At 41.7% G+C, this 24800-nt stretch overlaps 1 long non-coding RNA gene across 4 annotated transcripts; it reads left to right on the forward strand.

Annotated features, from left to right (window-relative positions):
• Positions 1-396: 396 nt before the first annotated feature.
• LOC137413897 (uncharacterized) lies at positions 397-23715 on the forward strand. 4 transcript variants are annotated; one of them, XR_010981783.2, is made up of 5 exons: positions 397-556; positions 663-813; positions 15934-16113; positions 21038-22936; positions 22981-23715. It is a non-coding gene; the product is annotated as an uncharacterized LOC137413897 (long non-coding RNA). The 4 variants fall into 4 exon arrangements; XR_013622043.1 differs by having other exon boundaries at positions 415-556; positions 15934-15992; XR_013622044.1 differs by having other exon boundaries at positions 449-556; positions 663-797.
• Positions 23716-24800: the final 1085 nt, after the last annotated feature.

The following is a 24800-nucleotide window of genomic DNA, read 5'->3' on the forward strand; positions in this document are numbered from 1 at the left end:
GTTTTGGTTAGAGCGGTAAACGAGCAGCTTGCTAACGGAACACGTTCCAGATCGATGTTCTGAATGATATTTATAGCTGAAAGAAATAGCAGCACCTAGGTGATCATCAGCTCTATAAATGAAGGTATCATAAATGTAAGGGGTAGTTTTTGTTTTACAATACAGTATTGTATGTGCTGTAAACATCACTAACCCATCTTTGGGAGCCTGCAGTGACTTGTTGTTGTAAATGCATCACTTTCTACATGAACAGATGGTGCAGACAGAATCAATTCACCAAGCTCGTCCTCACATACTGACGCGCTCCTAGCGGGCGTGGTTTAAAACCAGGAACAACCAGTCAACTATACGGAGGATGCACGATGGTGAAGAAGAAGAGGTTTTTACTTGGAGTTTGGACTCTCGAGGAGTTTTGAGCTAAAAGGGTGCGATGACATGGAGTGGATAAATACTTTACTTCACTGTTCTTTGGTTTCCCTTGGGACTATCAGCAGAGTTCTACTTCATCACCTGCTCACTGTTCACCCAACCTAACGGGCTTTTTCTACTTCCTGGGGTTATTCTTTTTTTCTCCATTTTAGATCGCTTTTTTAAAGTGGAATATTTATTTTGTTTTCACCACCGCTCTGGTCACCACGAAGGATTGGTATTTTCGTCTCCAGAAAATCAACATTTCAAGACGGGTTTACCGACCTTGGATTGGCTGCATCTCAGTGGAACATCCACCTTTACTCCCGTTTCGCCATGTTCGTCGAGTATAACGGAGATGTAGGACTGCCAGGAAGTATCTAACCACCGTACGACCGACCACACGTGAATAGAGATTCGCACACATAATTTCTACAAGCCTTTGGAGGACTTATCATTGGAGTTTCGAGCCCGAGGCAAAAGTTAAATTAGATGACACATAAACATTTAGATGTAAACAACTTCACAGATATTACACTCCTGGATATCCTATGCATGCACCATATATATATATATATATATATATATACAGTCACGTGAAAAAGTAAGTACACCCCATGTAAAGTTTTGACTTTTTCAACATATTTCAACATACAGCAATTTGATCTTCATTTCAACAATATTGATAGATAAAGGTGATATAATATAACAAATATCATGAAACATTTACATTTTGTAATCCATTGTATCATTTTAATAAACATAAATGCAAATTTCGCATGTGGAAAAAGTAAGTACACCCCTACATTTATCACCACTTCAAATACCTAAAATTAGAATCAGGTGCACCAGCTCAGGTGCAAATGAATAGAACATCGTTAGAGAGGATCTTGGAGGAACCTGTCTTATTTAAACCTCAGACATTTAGTTTGGTTTGCTCTTTGTTGTTGAAGTGTGCGGCGTCACCATGCCTAGATCAAAAGAGCTCTCTGAGGCCTTCAGAAAGAAGGTTATAGATGCCTACGAGTCTGGGAAGGGATTTAAAAAGATCTCCAAACAATTTGAAATCAATCATTCGACTGTCTGGAAGATCATCTACAAGTGGAGAGGATTCCAAACAACTGCCAACTTGTTCAGGCCAGGCCGCTCCAGCAAGATCAGCCCGAGAGCAGACCGCAAGATGCTGAAAGAAGTCTCTAAGAACCCCAGAATGTCATCATGGGACCTACAGGTAACTCTTGCCACTGTTGATGTCAAAGTGCACGAGTCGACCATTAGAAAGAGGCTGCACAAATTTGATCTACATGGGAGGTGTGCCAGGAGGAAACCTTTGCTGTCCAGAAAGAACATCAGGGCAAGACTAAAGTTTGCCAATGAACACCTAGGCAAAGACCAGCACTTCTGGAACAATGTGCTCTGGACAGATGAGTCAAAGGTAGAACTATTTGGCCACAGTACCAGAAGACATGTTTGGCGAAAACCAAAGACAGCATTTGACCACAAGAACCTGGTACCAACTGTAAAGCATGGTGGTGGAAATATTATGGTTTGGGGCAGCTTTGCTGCATCAGGGGCTGGGCAACTCACCATCATAGAATCCACTATGAATTCTTCATTGTACCAGAGGGTGCTTGAGGATAATGTGATGCCATCTGTCAGTAAGTTGAAGCTCAACCAAGGGTGGACCTTGCAACATGACAATGACCCTAAACATACCAGTAAATCCACCAAGGAATTGCTGAAAAGAAAGAAATGGAGGGTTCTGGAATGGCCCAGTCAAAGCCCGGATCTAAATCCCATCGAGATGTTGTGGAGGGATTTGAAACGAGCTGTGCATGCAAGAAACCCCTCAAACATCGCACAGCTGAAAGAATTCTGCATGGAGGAGTGGGCGAAAATTTCTCCCAGTCGATGTCAGAGACTGATAGACAGTTACAAGAAACGCCTACTTGAGGTTGTTTCTGCCAAAGGGGGCAATACCACCTATTAGAGCCAAGGGTGTACTTACTATTTCCACAGAAGGAAATGGCATCTCTTTTAATTTTTTGTTGAATAAATTATTGCAAAGTCAATTTTTCATTGTATTTTGTTCAACTAGATCATCAGTATCCATAGATACTGGTTACATGAAGGTCAAATATTGATATGTCCACCTATGTTAAAAAGATTTTTTTAAATTTCAAGGGGTGTACTTACATTTTCCACATGCGAAATTGGCATTTATGTTTATTTAAATTATACAATGGACTACAAAATGTAAATGTTTCATGATATTTGTTATATTATATCACCTTTATCGATCAATATTGTTGAAATGAAGATCAAATAGCTGTATGTTGAAATATGTTGAAAAAGTCAAAACTTTACATGGGGTGTACTTACTTTTTCACATGACTGTACATATAAATATATTAGCTTGGCTCGGCTCGCTAAGCTCGCCTCACCACGCGTCGTTACTGAGGAACGGGCTTAATTTAGCTGAGGATAATGTTTGTATCTGAGTTGCTGTGTTGTCATGATTTACACCAATCATAATACAAACAATTATTTTGCACAAATTTATTTGTAGTGTTTGTGATATTACATTTTTATAAGCAATTTAGGTTGAAGATTTAGGTTGAAAAAATATTGAAAAAATTCAAAAAAGAACCCTCAGCACATACATACGGGAGGGGAAGGTGCATAACAGAAGTTTGGTACGATTTCACAAAAGTTTGAGGGAGTAATATATATATATATATATATATATATATATATATATATATATATATATATATATATATATATATATAGATATATATGTATGTATATATATATATATATATATATATATATATACAGACTTGGCATTTAATATGGAATATTTTTTTGTGGGGGTGAACTTACTTTTCAAGATGTCTTAGAACCAAAAGTTCATTGGAATTATGTTGAAATTATTCCAGATTTTGTTAATGTGACCTTTAAAAGAAACAAAAACCACATTTGAAATTTCGAAACAAATAAATTGATCCTTGAAAGTGATGTAAACTGATATCGAACTCAATTCATGGACAGTACTGTGTTAAACTTCTGTACGTTTTCCAGAAGTATCTCTTTATTTTGCACATTAGCCAAATTTTTTTTTTACAAAAACAAAAGTTAAATTACGACTGGGATTACGGACAGTAAAATTACAGTTCAGTACTTCGTGTAACCCCCACGAGCATTCAGGAGAGCACGTACACATTGAGGCATGCTGTTCACGAGATTTGCCAAGGTTTGGACAGGAATCGCTTGCCATGCAGTGACAATAGCCTGCTGCAATTCACGCACAGAGGTCGGCTGCTGGTCCAAGTGGTCGATTTGACGCGTTAATTCTGCCCACAAGTTCTCTATTGGATTCATATCTGGGGACATGGCAGGCCACTCCATATGCTCTACACCACGGTCAGCAAGAAAGTGTTGGATCATGCGAACACGATGAGGCCGTGCATTGTCATCTTGGAAGACAAAGTTTCCTCGAAAGGCTGCACGAGCAAATGGAAGCAATGTTTCTTCCAGAATGGCCCTGTACTTGAACTGGTTCAGGTTTCAATTCAGAACAAACAGGTCAGTTTTGCCCCCTGCATGAAAAGCAGCCCAAACGGTCACCCCACCACCTCCAGCTTGGACTGTTGGCACTATACAATCTTTGTTGTAGGCTTCATGCACTTGTCTGCACACTCGGACGTGGCCATCTTGACGATAGACCAGAAATCTAGACTAGTCACTGAAGGTCACGTGAAATCCAGTTTCCTGGCTGCCATTGACGGTGCTCTGTGGCCCACTGCAATCGGCACTGGCTGTGTTGTCTGGTCAGGCGTGGCTTTCTCAGGGGACGCCTGGCACGATAGCCTGCTTGAACCAGTCGTTGGTTGACTAGCCTTCTGGATACAGGCACAATTGTCAGTTGCTGCCACTCAGCCCTAAGCCGATTAGCTGACTTGGTACGGCCATTGCGGACTAACCGGTGCAGCTGGCGATCATCCCTCCTTGTGGTTCTGCGGGGACGTCCTGGCCTCGGTATTGGAGTAGGGACACCCCTCTGAGCATTTCGTTTCAGGATCTTTGACACCTGACCTTGAGTGATGCCATACTGCCGAGCAATAGCACGCTGTTTCATGCCGTAATTTTGTAAAGCCACCACTCCATGACAAACAGCATTGTCGAGTTGACGGACCATCTCCAGAGGAAGCGGCAATAGCTTTTGGAGACTTGCAGCAGTTGTTTTCCACTAATACAGAACGCAACAACCCTTGTATACCCGACTGTGAAGCCAATCATCAAATGCACCTGTCCGTACATTTTGCCACGCCACCTGTGATATAATCCTGTTGTTGACTTCTTGCTGCGACAGACAATCAGTGACATGGTTCTTTCAACAAATAGATCACCAAAGTGTAAAAGAAACTCACCAGATTGATATACTGAGTTAAGAAAGTAAACCCAAGTCAAGAAGAAAAAAAAAAATTCCATATTAAATGCCAAGTCTGTGTATATATATATATTTATATATATATATATTGTAACGGATTTGGGAAACTGTGCACTGTGTGTGTAATTTATTGTAAAAATACTCCCATTGTAAATAATGTAATAATTCTTTGTAAATACCTCCATTTGTGTAAAGGTCAAAGGTCGTCCCCTTAGCTTGTCCATGTACAAGCACGTAGCCAATCATAGAACCTCTCTATCGTTATTTCTTTATTCTATGTTAGTTTAAGGCTCTGTTCCCATTAATTGACTCTGCATTACACCAAATGGAATAAGATAGGTCCCCTTCAAGGATTGCATTTCCCAGCCAAACTTTCCCTCTCTGTCCAAAACCGCTTGACAAGCGTGGGGTGCACACCCTCTCAACTGGCCCTGGTTTGGAAGCGGTGTTCGCCGCCATGGTGAATATGTGCTCCGTGCTCTGTTTGGACAAGAAGGGCAGGGTCGCCGAGAAGAGACAAGCCCATGGCGCGCCATGGGGGCGGGGCTGTTCAGCTCCATGCCCAAGTAAGGCTACAAGACCGTGGCTCGCCACAGGGGGCGGGGCTGTTCAGTTCCATACCCAAATAAGGTAACAAGACCGTGGCATTGCCATATAAGGCCACAAAACAGAGCATGGGGGTGGTACCCAAAAGGCCAAGGGCGTGTCACGACTCCGCTTGATATATGCGTGCGACAATCGCGAAGTGAGAGATATACATGCTCCTGGGCTGGTACGAGAAGCTGGTACGTGCTGCTGAACTGGTACGAGAGCGGGGTGCATGCTGCTGAGCTGGGTTCGAGGCTGGAGCTGGGTTCGAGGTACTGGAGAGGAGAATCCCAGTGTTACCGACAGAGAGAGAGAGAGAGAGTCGTGGGTCGGAACGGAACCTCGCCAGATAAACGAACCTCCTGCCATTCCTGTCATCATCCCCGTGTAAGTCTGACTGTCGTCTGTCTGTTTGTTCTGTCTGGGGTATAAGTTAAGCCTGTATAGATAAGCTAGAATTGCACTGTGTCTTCTTCTCCTTCTGTAATTATTTTCGTTTCTTTCCTTCTCCCTTGGTTTCTTTGATTTGTACATAATTAGTAATAAATTCCTGTTCCTCCTACCTTCATCTTCTTCTTCATGCTCGTCCGATCGTCATTGTGATTTCCATCATTGAACACCTGTGGCACGATTTGGCCAACGCTCGGAATCGGGTTAGTGACTGTTAAATGGCTCGGACCGCGGGCTGCTAAAAACCGCTCAGCAAATACCATCTCGTCTGCGGTCTCAAGCGGAGTTGCCCACCTGCCTCATGGAGGGATTGCCGGAGGCGTACGGGAGTCCCTTGACCAATCGCTTTTAGTGGGGCAGATATGTGAAAAAGATGTTCATTTCCGGCAGAAAGTGTGAAATTTCGCATACAGGGGTATTTTGGGGCGCTGATTTCAAAAATTGGCGGATCCAAGAGATCTAACCAATGGACCGGCCGCCATCTTGAATTCCAATATGGCCGCCAAGACGAAATGTTGAAATTCCCTATCTTGGGTTCTAAATGACCTGTGGCGCTGAAATTTGGTACACAAGGGTATGTTGACATGCTGAGTTCAATAATGCAATAATTTGAAATGTCTGACAAACGGTATGGCCGCCATTTTTAATTCCAATATGGCCGCCAAGACAAACATCGATGTTTTCATTGCTTTAATAGCACAGTGTACGGTAATGTCATAATGTTAAATCATTTGAGCATTATTATGATAACTGGAAAATTGTTGCATCTCAAATCTACTGATGGGTTTGTAATATTGTCGAAGGCAGTAGAAATTTGGGAAATTCAGCGCCCCAAAATACCCCTGTATGTGAAATTTAACACTTTCTGCCGGAACTGAACATTCACATGACATTCCAATAATTTATTTTTTTTATGTTTTTTCTCTTTCAAATCCAATGTCGAAATCAAAGAAAACATCGTCAACAATTCCAATGCCAACAGACTGGAACATTTGCGCTCTTTGCCAGAAAAATTCTGAAAATGAACCACTAAGAGATGCACGTAAGGGCAGCAATCAGTCGTGTCTAGACGTCTACGAGAATCTTGCTCAAAATCTCAAGGCATTGAATGATTTAGGTGCCTTGCCTTGCGGGATAAACATTTCCCGACTAGATGATGGTTGCGGTATTGCAGAAACCCTAGCTGCGCATGCTGCCAAATGGCACAAAAACTTTTATGTGCAGTGCAGCAGCTCTCGTGTGGCCAGGGCTGAATCAAGGGAAAGAAAGCAAAGTTCAGACCTTAAACTTGGTGAAGAAACTTACTCGCCTGTTAAGAAAAGACTCAGAACAAGTTTCAAATCTCCATCCGTTGAACAGAGTACTGCTAGCACATGTTTCTTTTGTGATAGCATTATCAGTAATGAAGAAATAGTCCACAGAGCGGCAACAAAAAATGTAGATTCCAATGTTCGATTGATGGCAACAGAATTGAGGGATACAAAACTCCTGGCTAGATTGTCTGTAGGTGATATGACGGCATCAGATGCTGTTTATCACAAGAAGTGCATGACTGTTCTCCACACTCGATACAGATCATTTGTAAGAAAGAATGAGGAAGCCAGTTCAAGTGAAAATATGCCACCAGAATCAGTAGCTTTGGCCGAATTGATAGCCTATTTGGAAGAAATGAAGTGTACAGATGACAGTTACACTTTCAAGTTAGCCGATCTCATAAAGCTTTATACAGAACGTCTGGCACAACTGGGAGGTGATATCTCAAAGAGGATTAATTCAACTCACCTTAAGGACAAGCTTCTCAGACACCTTCCGCAACTTGAGGCACATAAGAGCAACCATGAAGTGGCACTGTCATTCAAAGAGGACATTGGTGAAGCTTTATTGCATGCTTGTAGACAAAACTCTGACAACGACGCGGTCATTCTCATGAGAGCTGCCCAGATTGTGCGCAAAGATATTTTGCAAAAGCAATACCAATTCAATGGATCCCTAGTTAACGAATCATATAACAACTCACCACCATCATTGGCAGCGTTGATGGAAATGATTCTTGCTGGTACAAACATACAAAAACAAAACGCAAACAACAAGGGAGGCGTCTCTGTGCAATCCTTAACTCAACTTGTAACATTCAACACTATGAAACGAGGAAGGTTGGAAACTACAGCAGTACGTCACAATTTGAAACGTGAAACATCACTGCCACTTTACCTGGGTCTTCTCATTCATAGCAAAACAAGGAAACGGGATCTCGTTGACGTTCTTTTTCAACATGGTTTGTGTGTTTCCTATGATCGCATACTGGAGGTATCCACAGATGAGGCCAACAGAGTCATAGAAATATACAAACATGACGGCGTTGTGTGTCCAACAAAATTGCGAAGTGGAATATTCACAACAGGCAACCTAGACAACATAGATCACAACCCATCATCAGCATCAGCACAAAGTTCATTTCATGGAACCGCGTTATCACTGGCTAGACACAACATGTTTCACATGACAAAAGTGGCAGCATTCGAAATCATGAGAATGTCACTGAGAATGAGAACAAACAGCGCTCCAAAACCATAGCCGCCCTTCCTGCATCTTACAGTGATGTGCCTCCTGAAACATTTCCAACTAATAATCCCATTCCAAGAAAACCAAAAGGTCCATCCACTCCAAGTGTGTCCTCCGGAATACAGGACAAAGAAAGTCAGTGGCTTTCGTTTGTACAAAGTCTGCAGGAGAAGGAAGGTCTTGAGAGTGAAGATAATATCTCCTGGTCAGCATACATGGCAAATCTGCAGGTTGAAGTTCCTCGGCCTCCTGCAATTACAGGACTGCTACCTCTGTTCCGCGAGAGTGCTCACACATTGGCAATGGTGAAGCATGGAATGAATTTAATCAAGCAGGCGACAGAACTAGTAAACCCCGGACAAGTTCCAGTTCTGACCGTTGATCAACCACTCTATGCAATTGCAAAGAAGTCAATGGACTTGGCCAGGTATATATGGTGAAGACAAGATTGTTGTGATGATGGGAGGCCTTCATGTAGAGATGGCCTTGTTGAAAGCGATCGGCAGCTTCCTGGAGGGGAGTGGCTGGGCAAGTGTAATGACCAGTGCTGGTGTAACAACAGAGGGAAGAGCAGATAGTCTTCACAAAGGTTCGCAAATATCGAGGTCACAATGGGCACACCAAGTCACAGTAGCGGCGTTGTACGCTCTGCAGCGAAAGGCATACGATGACTACCGGAAAACATGTGAAACTGAAGATTTACAATCATTTGATCTTTGGAGCAAGAAGATGGCTACAAAGTACCCCCAGTTTTGCTACTGGAATAAAGTCCTGCAGTTGGAGTGTCTTCTCTTGGCATTCATAAGATCACAACGGGAAGCCAACTACACGCTCTATGTGGAGACTCTCACGGCGATCATTCCGTGGATGTTTGCCATGGACCATTACCATTACGCCAGATGGTTGACAGTGCATGTAGCAGACCTTCAGGAACTTTCAAACGATTCCATGGATATCCATCGTGAATTTGTCAAGGGGAACTTTGTCACTCAGAAGTCATCACACAAGTTCTCTGCTATGGCACACGATCAGATACACGAACAGCAGAACGCTTATGTGAAAGGTGATGGTGGAGTCATTGGAATTACTGAGAATGAAGGGGCTCTTCGCCGGTGGATGGTAGCTGGTGCAGAAATAGCCAGAATCCTGAATGAGTTTGAGGACCAGTTTCAAAGACAGAGGCAAACTGATGTCCGCCACCACAAACAATTGCCTAGTGTCCAGAAATCCTTTGCATCAGATCTCAATAATGCAATCAGTTCCTTTGAAAAACTTGGAAACCCGTTTGCGGAAGACAGTAATGACTTGTATGTGCTTGACACAAAGGTCATCATGCCTGATGAAGTGATAGCCGCAGTGCGATCCATGGAGGACACTGGCAAAACACAATTTGACGGATTTGTGGGGCAGCGAATCAAGGATCCTTCTGACAATTTCTATGATAGCATTTCAAAGAACAATCTGCCACTGTTGAAATCGAAGCCCAAGAAAACACCTGGAAAGTCTGAGGCGAAGATTACACGTATGAAAAGTAATGTGGAGCTCTTCTCACGAATGTACATTTCTTGCCAAACTAGAGATGGTGATCTTAACACATTTTATGAATATGAGTGTCATGGGTGGCCACCTGCATTGGCTGAAGGTATCAATACAATGCGGCCACCAACCGGCAAGGCTGATCTTTTGCCCTGTTTGGAAGCTTTAGCACAACGTCCTCGTGATGCGCCCAAAGGAGAAGTTCGTATTTTCGATGGGGCTGCCTTAGTCCATCATTTGGAGCCTAAGAAGTGCAACAGTGTGATCAGGACATTTGGTGACTATGCACAGAAACAGGTCCTTCCGTACATTGCCCGAAAGTTAAATGAGGGGACTGTGATGCGTGTTGATGTGGTGTGGGACACCTACAGAACGGACAGTCTCAAAGAAGGCACCAGGCTTGGTCGTGGCACTGGCATACCACTCCATGTGACTGAACAGACATCCGTGCCACGAAACTGGAGCAGCTTCCTTCGTGTAGATTCCAACAAAAAGACATTATTCAGTTTCCTTGCTGATTCCCTGCAAACGATGCCTATTCCAGAGGGAAAAACACTTCTTACAACCTTAGAAGAAGAGGTTAAATCAAAGCCCCCTTCTGATGTTTCTCAAATTCAACCATGTACGCATGAAGAGGCTGATTCACGAATGATGCTACATGCTTGGCATGCATATCAGCAGGGGTACAGAAGTATCGTCATTCATGCAACAGACACGGATGTGGTTGTGTTGGCTATCGCAATGGCAAGCATTATGGACGGTTGTGCAATGTGGTTGGCATTTGGACATGGAAACTATTTCAGGCACATTGCTGCTCACACTATTGCGACTCACATTGGCCCTGAACGCTCATGGGGGCTTCTATTCCTGCATACTGTTTCCGGATGCGATACTGTTTCTGCCATATGTGGGATTGGCAAAAAGACTGTGTGGAGCATATGGAATTCCATGCCAAACTTGGGGGAGGTCTTCAATCATCTCTCACATGCACCAGCGGAAGTAACAGATGATGACATGGACAACATAGAGAGGTTCTTCGTTGTTCTGTACAGTAGAACTTCCCCTCTGAAGAAAGTGAACGAAGCACGCAAGCAGCTGTTTGCTCAGGGAAATCGGCAATCGGAAAATATTCCACCGACAAAAGAGGCACTGCGTCAACATGTGAAGAGGGCAGTCTTTCAGGCCGGTCACATCTGGGGACAGTCCCAAATTGCTAACCCAGAGCTGCCTTCACCTGCAGATTGGGGATGGGCTAAAAATGCAGATGATGTCTGGCATCCATTTTGGACAGTAATGCCAGAGGCGTCAAAAGGGTGCCGAGAGCTGATCAAGTGCAAGTGTAAAAAACGGTGTGCTGGAAATTGCAAATGTTCTGCTGCTACTCTACCATGCACAGAACTATGTTTCTGCTCTGGACAATGCTTCCGAGATGAGCAGTAGGAGAAGTAAAACGGATGGAAAAAAGCTTGCAGCATGTTACGGCTGCCAACTGGTACGAAATATACTTTGAAATGAGCTCTTTGACTTGTTATATGATTTGTCAACTAGGGATCCATTGAATTGGTATTGCTTTTGCAAAGAACCCGGGATTTTCAACATTTCGTCTTGGCGGCCATATTGGAATTCAAAATGGCGGCCATACCATTTGTCAGACATTTCAAATTATTGCCTTATTGAACTCAGCATGTCAACATACCCTTGTGTACAAAATTTGAGCACCACAGGTCATTTAGAACCCAAGATAGGGATTTTCAACATTTCGTCTTGGCAGCCATATTGGAATTCAAGATGGCGGCCTGTCCATTGGTCAGACCTCTTGGATCCGCCAATTTTTGAACTCAGCATGTCAAAATACCCCTGTATGCAAAATTTCAAACTTTCTGCCGGATGTGAACATCTCGTGCAATTTTTGTTACATATCTGCCCCACTATTTGGGCAATCACACCCCACAAGGGAGCGGGGTAGCTTCAGGATCAGAGACGGCCAGTGAAAATAGAAGGGGGATTAACCCCCCCCCCCACCCCCCCGCTAAGGGGAGCGCCGTACTCCGTTTCCGTAACAATATATATATATATATATATACATATAAATATATACATATAAATATAATATATACAGTGTATATATTACAGAGCGTTGGTTCTGCCGAATCAGTTTCGAAGCCAGAGTCATGCTGGGTGGTTTGGCATCGGTCTCCCAGTAGTAGACAGGGGGAGGGATTTGCCTTCACGAAGGACACTGTGGAATCTTTAATGTCCACCAACCCATGCTGGCAGATGGGACGCCCAGTTTAACGTCCATCCGAGGGATGGCGCACACCTTGATGAATGGGTTAATGTTTGTGTTTTAATTATTGTGCACTCTCTGCTCTCCCTAAAAAGTGTGTGCACGTGTGAGTGTACGAGTGAGAGTGAGTGAACACAGCGCTGGTGCACGTGGGTGTGGTTATAGTACCTGTGAAACATTGAGGGGAGTGAGGAGGGGAGTGGAGTTCCGATAATTAATTTACATCTGGCAACAATGCCAACACTTCCATAGTTTTACTAGTGGAGCCTACCCGTCGCTTCGCTGATGGACCAATTTGTCATTCTGGATGCAAAAATAAATTTACCTTTGCGAAGAGTGCTGTAAAAAATTAATAAATTTAATACTATATATGCAATAAATAATATATATATATAATAAATTTATCGAAATATAATATAATAACATAATATAATATAATATTAATCTAATAATATGATATAATATAATAAATAATTAACATATTAATATAATATAATATATATAATATATATATATATAATGTAATAAATAATATATATATATATATGTGTATGTATATATATATATATATATATATATATATATATATATATATATATATATATATATATATATATTGTTGCGGTTTTGAGAACCCACACATATAACATCATTAAAGGTTAAAGGTTGCACCCCATAGATAGGCCACAAGCAACACGTAGGTCACCATAGGACGTCAGTTATTTCATAGTATGTGTTTAGATAAGGCCATTCCCAATAGTTGCATCTGCGTTGCGTAAAACAAATAAGAGTAGGCCCCTTTCGTCCATTTTGCAGCCTCCCTCCACACGATGCCATTAAGCGCTCTCCAGTCTGTACCCCATGGCCCCTCCCAATTTGGTACGCTCCTTTGCCAGCAGCCTTCGCTGCCCTTGGGCTCGCTCAACCCAGCCAAAAGCCACGAGGTGAAGCCCGGGAAAATGGGGCGGAGCAACAGGATGGAGGTGTGGCCACGTCAACCAGCCATCAGGGCGGAGCCGGTAAGCCAACACCAGCCAACCAGGGCTGAGGTGAGGTCGCCTGACCGGGCGTGGTTTGGGCTTCCAGAGCGTTCGCTGGCTTGGGTAATAAAAAGCGCGCACGCAAAGCCCTTTGAAAGGACTCGAGAGTATATGCGCTTGACCAAGAGAAGGACTGTGCAGAGAGGACTGCCTGAGCGAGCTCGAATAAAAGAGGACTTGTTGGAAGGTTGGCTTATTGAGGACTTATGAGAAGGACTCGCTGGGGGAAGTTGACATTCATGAAGGACTCGTTGGAGAGCGCGCTAAAGAACTCGCGTTATGAGCTTTTGATTGAGGCGGCTGCTTTGGGAGGACATGTGCGAAAAGCGTTATGTATAACTGCCAGTATACCAACCTCTCCCCGTCACGATAATTGTCTGCTCGCGCCTACGCTACGCGGAGAGCTGCCTGCCGGGTTTCCACCATCATCGCCTGGCACGGGTCAAGGACCGCAGCCGGACTGGAGCCTGAACGCCATCGCCGGACCTTCTACCCTACCATCTACACCCCCCCCCCCCCCCTCCCGCATGAGTCTGAAGTCTGAGACCGAATCTGAGAGCGAGCGGGCCCAACTCCAAGTGAATAAGTTAAGACTGTGGTTAAGACTGCCCTGTGTACTTTTCCTTCCTCTTTCTTGTACATTCTTCCTTTTCCTTCCTCTTCTCATTAATTGTACAAATTGTGAATAAATTGCCTTGTCCTTTCTGGGTTCCTCTTAATCCGATCGACCCAGTCTTTTCTCAATTGGGTAAGCGTGGCACGATCCCAACCGTCATAATCGGGTTAGTCCTAGGTAACAGCTCGGATCGCAGATTGCTATCCGCTCGGCAATATTCCATCAATATCCGTGATTCGGGTGGGAGTTATTCCCTTGCTTCATGGTCGGTGGTAGTACTTAGGTAATAGGACTACAATTCGACCAATAACCCTATATACCACCGACCGGAAGGAACGTGATAACTTCGGATCGCGTCGGCCAGATAAAAGGACAAGGGGATTAACGCCCCCTTGATAAGGGGAGAGCCGACGTCTGAGATCCGCAACAATATATATATATATATATATATATATATATATATATATACGTATATATATATATATATATATATATATATATATAATGGTATCTGTAATCTGGTTCTCCAACCTAATGAGCGGACAACATGACGTCATCGCCATGCACGTCCGCCTTGCCTGCAAAGTTCCAGAGGAACCATCTAGCAGTGCGTCATTACGGATTATAAATACAGATACTGTCACAAGTGCATGCAAAACTCACAGTTACCGACCTGGTTTTGCCCTTGTTGGGGCTTCATCAGGGCAATGCAGTGAGGCTTTCCATACACTTGTAACTCTGTGACCCTTTCGGTTTTTATATCAGTCACTATGCGACCTTCATATCATCAGGGGAGAACCGCCAGCAAGGTGTCCCATACAGCTGCTGCTGCACCTTACTGGGAGCGATAAGCACCGCCTGCCACGCGGTGACGTTATCTCTGGTATCCACTCATCATATGGAGTCGACCTGGTTGCGGTTGGGAGTTACCTTGGGTCGACTCCATATGATGAGTGGATACCAGAGATAACGTCACCGCGTGGCAGGCGGTGCTTATCGCTCCCAGTAAGGTGCAGCAGCAGCTGTATGGGACACCTTGCTGGCGGTTCTCCACTGATGATATGAAGGTCGCATAGTGACTGATATATATATATATATATATATATATATATATATACATATATATATATATATATATATATATATATACATATATATATATATATATATATATACATATATATATATATATATATATATATATATACATATATATATATACATATATATATATACATACATATATATACATATATATATATACATACATATATATACATATATATATATACATATATATATATATACATATATATATATATATATATATATATATATATATATATATATATATATATATATATATATATTTCATAAATTTACCTGTGCGAAGAGTGCAGCATTGGCCAGGTAAAACAGGAAAATGTAATAACCTCTGCAACCACCACTAGGTGGCGCTACACGGTACACATTCAAATAGAAAATGTATGCAACCCCCTCCCCCCCTCCCCCTCCCTCTCCCACCCCTCACACAAAGGTACCCCGAGTTTAGAGTTTGTAACTTAAAATATGTGATCGATATGCCCAACCTTCCCACCACCCCTGCCCAAACCAAGGGGGGCAATGAAAGTTGATACAGCCGAAAACCTTTTTGGACACACCCCGAGTACAATGTTCCGTCCAGCGGTTTAGGAATACATCGAAGTCAAAATAAACAAACAAACAGACACTTCTCAAATTATATATTCGCTATAGTTACATATCGTATGATTATATTTTTTTATTCACTCTTTGTTGAGTGGTTCATTCATTTTCAATGAAAGCAGGAAGAATGATAGAGGCACAAGTGATTAAGTATGAATGTCTGTAAATATCAATGAAAAAAATTTTGGCCCTGTATTCTGACAAATATTCGAGATATCACATTTGAGATGAAAAGGAAATATATTTTGTGCTCAACATGTGTAATGGAGACAGTGACGTCATTTCACAGGGTGTAAGGACTGATGGTGCACAAAGAAGAAAGAAGCATCAAGCTTCTCATTTCCACAGGTGATACCACAATGATCGATGGCCAAATGCATTGCCTCTGGTTTAATGCTCAAATGGCTTCAATATCAAGTTCTGCAGAAGATGTTACGGATAAGACAAGAGAAAGCACCAGGCCTTGACAGTATGTATCCCAGAGTACCAAAATTAATTGTAAGTGAGATTGCCAAACACCTGAGCATGATATTCACAAATCCATGACTGGTGGTGAAGTACCTGGAGAGTGCCGAAGAGTGAATGTTATTCTGCTATACAAATGGGAAAGGAAGACGAGTGAACCAAATAATTACAGGCCATTGAGTTTAACCTCGAGAGCATGCAAAGTAATTGAGTGGACAATCAGAGATTGTATCATGAAACATTTGACTGACTTTCAGCTGTTAAAGAACTCAAAACATGGGTTAATGAGGGGATGCTCTTGCCTGTCAAACCTCCTAGTTTTTGTGGAAGAGATCACTCGGTTATTGGATAACGGTGCTCCTGTGTATGTCATTAATTTGGACTATTTCAAAAGATTCTGATAAGGTTCCTCAACAGAAGCTACTAGTCTTGGCCCACGAAGAGCTCATGGACTAGGAGGAATAATTATTACCTTCACCACTGAAGGTGGTAATAATTATTGCTAATAATAAGTAATAATTAGTAATAACTAGCCGAAACCCGTGGAACATCCACGGAAGGGAGGATGTGGTGTATGGATAGAGTGTACCATTATGGATGGCATAGGGGATTTGCTTGTCCGAGTAAGAGTTAGGAAGAAAGATGAGAATGAAGAGTGCATATATGAACAACGATCACCGACACCGGCACAAATGCATGCTCTGGATTGTCCACTCAGTGGACGGCTTGCTTTCGCCTTCGCCTGTCCAATCAGCGGACGGCTTGCTTCGCCTTCGCCCAGCAGACGCCAATACGATGGCGTCGTAAGATGGCGTCGTATCGGTAGTTAATCGGATGCTTTTGGGCCCCAACGTCGGCTAATTCAGATTTTTCGAGTATGGCTGTACGTGATAAACAAAGAGCACGGTTCGTAGATCGTAAATCCATTAGTGCCGTGGGCATCGGGTCACTGGGTGCGGCGTAAAAGGGATAACAAAGTCGAGTCCTTACGCTATTATTATATAGATTGTAATAAGTAATAATAATAGGTGGTAATAATAAGTAATAATTAGTAATAATAATAATAAATTATTATTAATAATATATTAATAAGTAATTAAGTAATAATAAGGTAATAATAAGTAATAATGAGGTGTTAATAATAAGTAATTAGTAATAATAATAATAAATAATTAGTAATATTAGTAATAGGTGGTAAAAAATAAGTAATAACTATTACCTCCACCACCACCACCTAACCCTAATTGGAGGTTATGTTTTTACACCTGTCTGGTTCTTACTTAACAGAAATCGAAGATTTTTCAAGTATATTGCTTAGCCGTGTGCGGTATTCTTCCTGTTTGTCTGTCAATTGGCTACAGGTCACAATTTTAAACCGATATTCACGAAATTTCTCCAAATGGTAGAGTTGGTCATAAGGAAGAAGCCTATTGATGTTGAGGTCAAAAGGCCAACATAGGCCAAAAGTCACCAACTTTGACAAATTTATAAAATCCTCAATTTTCATACACTTGAAATTTGAAGAAGATTTTCAAATCAGGTTAATGAATCTAACCACCTATTATTTTTGAGGTCAATATAGGCCAAAGGTCAACAACTTGGGTGGAATTCCTAAAATACTCAATTTTCATCCAATTGACTTGAAATTTGTAGAGTATTTGTATATCATGTCACTGAATTCAACCACTAATTATTTTTGAGAAAAGCTCAAAAGGTCAACTTCGGCCAAAGGTCAACTACTTATTTTATGGACTCTGCAAGTATCGTGCTATGCACGACATATTTCTTGTTTGTTTGTCTGTCTGTTTGTGAAAAGGATATCTCAAAAGGTTGTGGACGTATTTGGACGAAATTTGGCAATGTAGTGCATGTGACAATGACGAAATTATTAGATTTTGGTGAAGATCCGGATCTGGATCCGATAATTTTTTAAGTGATTATTCACCATTGAGAGATGGAGCAAAAAAGGATAAATAGGACGATATCTCAAAAAGTTAAAGACAGATTCGGAGGACGTTTAGTGGACAGGTTGGGTGTGTGACAAGGACGATTCGATTCGATTTTGGTGAAGATTTGAATCTGAGTCCGGATCAGAGAATCTTTAAAGTTATTCTTCACCATTGAGTGATATGGCTAAAACAGATATATAGCAGTTTAATCTGAATAGTAAGTTATGTGTAGTTTCAGAGAAGAAAGCAAATACCTATTTTGGGGGGTTAAACCTGGACCCACTTTGACCCTCCCGTAAAGCCCCCTAGACTTCGATTTTTTTTAAATTCCGTGAACAAACTTTAGTCACAACACAACAAATATCACTTGTGCCAAGTTTGGTCACAATCCCTTCATCCGTTTCGGAGAAGAAGGTGCAAGTGTTTACGGACGGACGACGCGTCATCACATAAGTTCCCCTGTACATAACTTCGTACATATCACATAACTTCGTTCCAGGTGAGCTAAAAATCGGGCCCTGAGCGGGTGTACGGGGGTGGGGGGTAGGGGGGAGTGATTCCCCCCAAAATAAGTATTTGCTTTTTTTTCTCAGAATATACACATGCAATTCTGATGAATCTTGACCACAATCTTAATCACCGATGTTGTACCAAAGTTTGTTCACGGCATTAATTTTTTTTGGGGTCTGAGGATGTATACGGGATGGGGGTGGGCGGGGGGGGGGGGGGTTCCCCCCAAAATATGTATTTTTTTGGTCTGTTTGTTTAAAGTCTTATGATTATGTTAGTATGATCCTACATGCTGCCCTGTGTTCTTCTAGAAACCATTGAAATTGGTTTAAAACACCTTTAGTCAGTATGGTATACTGCTTTATTCCACCAGGTGTGCGCCAGGGGTATTGCCCCTATGTTTTATTTTATGCTCGTGATTATTGGGGGGTACCCAATGTCATGCCATGGTATTAAATAAATCTCCCAATGCTCCACCCACCTCCCCTACCCCACCATGAGTATGGGGAGACGACTTGCGGTTTTCATCTGCACACGTGCAACAATGCAAGTGATTTAACCACTGACAACTGCCGGAGGAAGTGGGTATTATGGGTAGGAAACGATGCCAATTCTGAAAACAAACCTTCTCGTTGCTAGAGGGAGTGGATATTGAAGAATATTTTCAAAAACAGCACGTCCTTCTTTTTGCGACCATTTGTGGGTACTTTCTGGGTACTATGCTGTCTATGGCTTTTCCACTGGCAGCAATAATTGTCATCATGTGTGAAGAATTATGTCGGTTATAATAATCGCCTTTGATCTTGCAATGACTCTGTGGCACTTTTATAATAATCCATGACAAATTAGACGAGTTTTTCGAAAGAGGAAGCCAGCTATGAAATTGCTCCTGATGGATTATTCTGTGTCAGTTTGTTGGTTCTTCACATGACAAACTTGTGATGCATCTGCAAGGAAAATATCCTCAGGATTTGTGAATGACCCCTTAAAGCAGGGGTGGGGAACCTTTTTCCTGTCAAGGGCCATTTCGATTTTTAGAACATCCTTTGAGGGCCATGCTAATGTCTCGGTCAGATTGTGGTCTTATGAAGACTGCTTGTTGAGCACCAAAACTCCGCCGAAGAACGTTAACTTTATCCAAGCGCATTTGTCCTTTCAACTCGTCCAGTTTAGCATGTTTCGAGCTGTAATGACGCTCGAGGTTGGCCTTTTTCATCACCGAGAGCGCTTCCCGACAAACTAGGCAGACTGGCTTGCCTTTTACTTCCACAAAGAAATAATCGTTTGCCCATTTCTCTTGGAAAGCGCGACATTACGCATGTACCTTTCTTTTCTTGTTAGTCGCCATGTTTGCATATACTGAATGAAATGATGACATGAGATCACGCGATCACTTGACTGTCCGGAAGGTCGCATATCGCAGTTACGATTAATCGCAAATTAGTTTTAATTTGATGGCAATTATTCTGTTAGCGCCAACATATTTTGCCAACGTCAAATAAATGAATAAGTTCTCAAATGTGCCGTCCGAGGCAGCGTCTGCTCGCCACGTTCGGCATTCGTTGACTGTTACAACACGTGAAAGCTCGCTCCTCTCTGATTGGTTGAATCGTTTTTGGCCATAACTTGGTTACCCTTTGTCCGATTAATTTAAAACCTTGAAAAGGAGAGATTACTGGAATTATAGATAGATGAATTGCCTCGCGGGCCAGATCAAACGGTCTCGCGGGCCGTATACGGCCGGGAGGCCGGAGGTTCCCCACCCCAGCCTTAAAGGGACACACACAATTATGAAATTTTTTGGAGATATATGTTTAAGAAGATTATTATCCCTGACCCATTAGCACAAAATAAATTGGGTGAGAATAATAAGCCGGATAATCGTTCTGTTCGCGTGACGTCACAGGTGCACAACTCAAAAGTGTGCACTTAGAGTGAATTGACTTGTCAAAATAGCACATACACATTTCTTGTTGATTTCGCATTACAAAATATTTTGTTTCTCAAGATATAATTTCAGAATTGTTTATAAAATATGCTGAATGACAAAACTACAAATGCCGAATCCGCGAATGTCACGGGTGGAAACACTCACGTCATTTATTCAATCTGCTTTAAACTAAATCTCTATATTTCCATTCCACAAAGCATCATTCCAATCACAAATTAATACTTTCGCATTAATATAACAAAATAAAGTGTTAAAAACACTCGTGATGCAAACTAATAAAGACTCCGATCTGACGTGATAACCAATACAGACGAATCTGCCGGCGAGAAAGGGCGGATATAAAACATTTCCAAATCGAAAAATCCAAATTACAATATTGTAATGAGAGATTTATATGAAACTTCCCACTCACCTTAGGATGGATAAAAGGGATGCTGTTTGGGTGGAAACTCAAAATCACGATTGTATCGAGATATTATCAAACCAGTGAACGTTCGTTATTGTGCGTTTACTTACAGATTGGGATGAGGATAACTACTTCAGGACTATCTCTGAGGTGGCTCACATGGGCCTGGCTTCAAATCAACACCGAAGGTGCTCGAGCCCGACACACGACGATCTTCTCGTGGGTCAGGGAATGCATAAAAATGACTTCTGAGTTCTGTGGGCAAATTTCTCGACGAGTAGAACAGTTAAAATCTTGGCACATCGGCATCTAGAATGCTAGAATAACTTGTGATGAAGTGCAGACCAAAGCATCCATCAATTGAGTTGTGCACATGTGACGTCACGCGAATAGACGGAAGTAGTTAATTTGCATAACGGAAGTGAAAATAGTCGTATCCCATGTGGCATATAAAATGTCCCATGTAGCAGAGAGAAAGTCCCAGGTAGCATAGAAAAAGTCCCAGGTGGCATAAAAAACGTCCCATGTGGCAGAGAGAAAGTCCCATGTGGCATAGAAAAAGTCCCATGTAACATAGAAAAAGTCCCATGTGGCCATTGAAAAAGTCCCATTTGGCATATAAAAGTCACACGTGGACATATAAAAGTCCCATGTGGCATATAAAAGTCCCACTTGGCCATATAAAAGTCCCATGTGGCACATAAAAGTCCCGTGTGGCATATAAAAGTGCCACGTGGCCATATAAAAGTCCCATGTGGCATATAAAAGTCCCATGTGGCATATAAAAGTCCCATGTGGCATATAAAAGTCCCATGTGGCATATAAAAGTCCCATGTGGCATATAAAAGTCCCATGTGGCATATAAAAGTCCCATGTGGCATATAAAAGTCCCATGTGGCAGAGAAAAAGTCCCACGTGGCCATAGAAAAGTTCCATGTGGCATAGAAAAAATCCCATATGGCCATTGAAAAAGTCCCAGGTGGCAGAGAGAAAGTCCCATGTGGCAGAGAGAAAGTCCCACGTGACCATTGGAAAAGTCCCATGTGACCATTGAAAAAGTCCCACGTGGCCATTGAAAAAGTCCCACGTAGCCATTGAAAAAGTCCCATGTGGCCATTGAAAAAGTCCCACGTAGCTATTGAAAAAGTCCCATGTGGCATATAAAAGTCCTAGGTATCATATAAAAGTCCCATGTGTCATATAAAAGTCCCACGTGCCCATAGAAAAGTTCCATGTGGCAAAGAAAAAATCCCACATCGCCATTGAAAAAGTCCCAGGTATCATATAAAAGTCCCATGTGTCATATAAAAGTCCCACGTGCCCATAGAAAAGTTCCATGTGGCAAAGAGAAAATCCTACATCGCCATTGAAAAATTCCCATGTGGCATATAAAAGTCCTAGGTATCATATAAAAGTCCGATGTGGCATATAAAAGTCCCAAGTATCATATAAAAGTCCCATGTGGCATATAAAAGTCCCAGGTCTCATATAAAAGTCCCAGGTATCATATAAAAGTCCCACGTGCCCATAGAAAAGTTCCATGTGGCCATTGAAAAAGTCCCACGTAGCCATTGAAAAAGTCCCATGTGGCATATAAAAGTCCCAGGTATCATATAAAAGTCCCACGTGCCAATAGAAAAGTTCCATGTGGCAAAGAAAAAATCCCACATCGCCATTGAAAAAGTCCCATGTGGCACATAAAAGTCCCAGGTATCATATAAAAGTCCCATGTGTCATATAAAAGTCCCACGTGCCCATAGAAAAGTTCCATGTGGCAAAGAAAAAATCCCACATCGCCATTGAAAAAGTCCTATGTGGCATATAAAAGTCCTAGGTATCATATAAAAGTCCGATGTGGCATATAAAAGTCCCAAGTATCATATAAAAGTCCCATGTGGCATATAAAAGTCCCAGGTCTCATATAAAAGTCCCAGGTATCATATAAAAGTCCCACGTGCCCATAGAAAAGTTCCATGTGGCAAAGAAAAAATCCCACATCGCCATTGAAAAAGTCCTATGTGGCAGAAAGAAAGTCCCACGTGGCCATTGAAAAAGTCCCATGTGGCAAAAAGAAAATGTTGTCCATGACAACAATTCTTCCCCATTATAATCAAATGTGATATTTTTGGATTTTATTATTGCCAAACCTCAGCAATTTTTCAAGATATCGAATTGAAACTTTGCACTGCTTATTTGTACGTATGGGTAGTACATGTGCATAACATCTGGTCAAAATTAGTCAAAGGTCAAGGTCAATGCCATCCAAAACATGTAAAACACCTATTACGCAGCAATTAGAATATGTATCAACCAAATTTGTTACGCACAACATTCTATCATGTAAAACAATTGATAGGTCCAATTTTCCAAATTATAAAATTGCTGTTTCCATGGCAGCTATTGTTTATTTGGATTCCACTAGCGTTATGCTATGCACAACATCTAAAATCACTTACGATAGTTCTTCTGAGGGCACTGCCAATAGCTATATGGTAAAAATGTACCACGTGTCACAGTCCACATCTTCACTTTACGTTGAATTCCCGTTCATACCAATACATACTCCAAAAAATTGCTTATTTGAGGTGAGACATCCACGAACCCGTCTGATACGGGTACCCTGCTCGTATCATTGAGTGGTACAGACTTTAGCAAGCATGGCTCTGTGACAAACTGTGTTAAATCAGATGGTTAAGGTTATTTTGTTACACGAAATGTAAAAATATAACTGAGTTGATTCGCAGAAAATGTAATGTTTAGGAAAAATAAACTGATGTCATACCCAGCAAACTCTTGTCGATATTTCTGTCACACTCCTGGCCTGAGCCTTTATGATAGTGGGAGGGCTTCAAGGGTCAAACGATGAGTCATAAGAAGTGCGAGTCAGGCATGAAATCTATTTATTTCACCATAATTTGAAAGTCAGACCGCGAGGTGGCGCATTAAGTAAGGCCAACGTTTTCAAGAATTTACACACTGATTTTGTAGAAGGAGGCAAGCCAAACAAAAATAAAGAAAATACATACAGGATGGTAATGATCACTTTGCACACCATCAGTGTGAATCGTTAATCTGTGACAGCTATGTGACTTCCCAACTCATACTGACATGATTCTAAGTTATGGCAGTAACACTGCGCAGGTCAAAAATCCCATAGAAAAACCAAGAAGACAAATCCCATCAAAATCCCATAGGAAATTGCACCAATGGGATATATTGGTTTCAATAAGGAAAGTGAAATACTGGATCAGTAGAAAATACCATTAAAAAACCAGTAGGAGAATGGGACCAGTAGGAGACCAACACATAAATGAGCAGGATTGAAAATAAGCAAATAACATATGTGGGAAAATTATATGTCCAGCCTGGGAATTGAACGCAGGTCGCTCTGGTGAACTGTACCAGTGCTGTGCCATCTGAGCTAGCCGACTTCGGGATGGCAAACCACTTGTATTCACAGGGAAACCCTGTCATAAAGAACATGGCTATAACTCAATCCTATATGGAACTGTGTATTTTGTGTTTGTTTATAACAAAATTTAATTAAAGCAATTGGTTGCTCTATTGGTTTTCAGACAAGTTGCATCTAATGCTTTATATTGCTTTAAACTGAATCTGAGTAGGTTTCTAATGGAAACTCTGCTGGTTTATGTAGAAACCAATAGAAACCGTGATTTGCAATGGAGACTGTTTCGTATTACCTCCCCAAACTCCGGTTACGGTGCCCCTCAGAGTCTCGAGAGGGAACACGGCAAAAAGATTTGTTATTTTGAGTGTTCTAATAAATCTTGGTAAAACCACACCAATGCAATTGTAGAACAAAACAAGTATTTGTATTAAGAACTCTCACATACACAATAATAACACTCTTGAAG

The sequence above is a fragment of the Myxine glutinosa genome, chromosome 1 (assembly GCF_964187855.1).
Source record: "Myxine glutinosa chromosome 1, kmMyxGlut1.1, whole genome shotgun sequence".
NCBI classification, from domain to species: Eukaryota; Metazoa; Chordata; class Myxini; order Myxiniformes; family Myxinidae; genus Myxine; species Myxine glutinosa.